The following is a 428-nucleotide window of genomic DNA, read 5'->3' on the forward strand; positions in this document are numbered from 1 at the left end:
AGGACGGATCATGCCTGCACGTCGGGCTGTTTCAATGTACTCCTCCAGAGCCTGTCGTTCGGGTTTTGAGATGTGGAAGAGGCGACTGTTGGGCAAGGTGGCTCCCGGGTACAGGTCAATGGCACAGTCATATGGTCTATGAGGGGGAAGAGAGTCCGTGGCCAGGTGTTTACAGAATACCTGTTGCAGGTCGTGGTAGTCCGGGGGTATGAAGGACAGGTCCAAAGGTTCCGGTGGTGCAGCAGGAGAAGAGGAGGTGGGTTGTCCGGCGAGGAGACAGGTCGATGCACAGTCCGGGCTCCACTGGGTGATGGTGCCGGTGGTCCAGTCAACAGCAGGGTTGTGTTTGACCAGCCAGGAGTGACCCAAAACCAGTGGTGTGTCTGGAATGGAGAAGATGTGGAAGTGGATGTCCTCGTGATGGTTGC

Source organism: Monopterus albus, unplaced genomic scaffold, assembly GCF_001952655.1.
Source record: "Monopterus albus unplaced genomic scaffold, M_albus_1.0 scaffold93.1, whole genome shotgun sequence".
Classification (NCBI taxonomy): domain Eukaryota; kingdom Metazoa; phylum Chordata; class Actinopteri; order Synbranchiformes; family Synbranchidae; genus Monopterus; species Monopterus albus.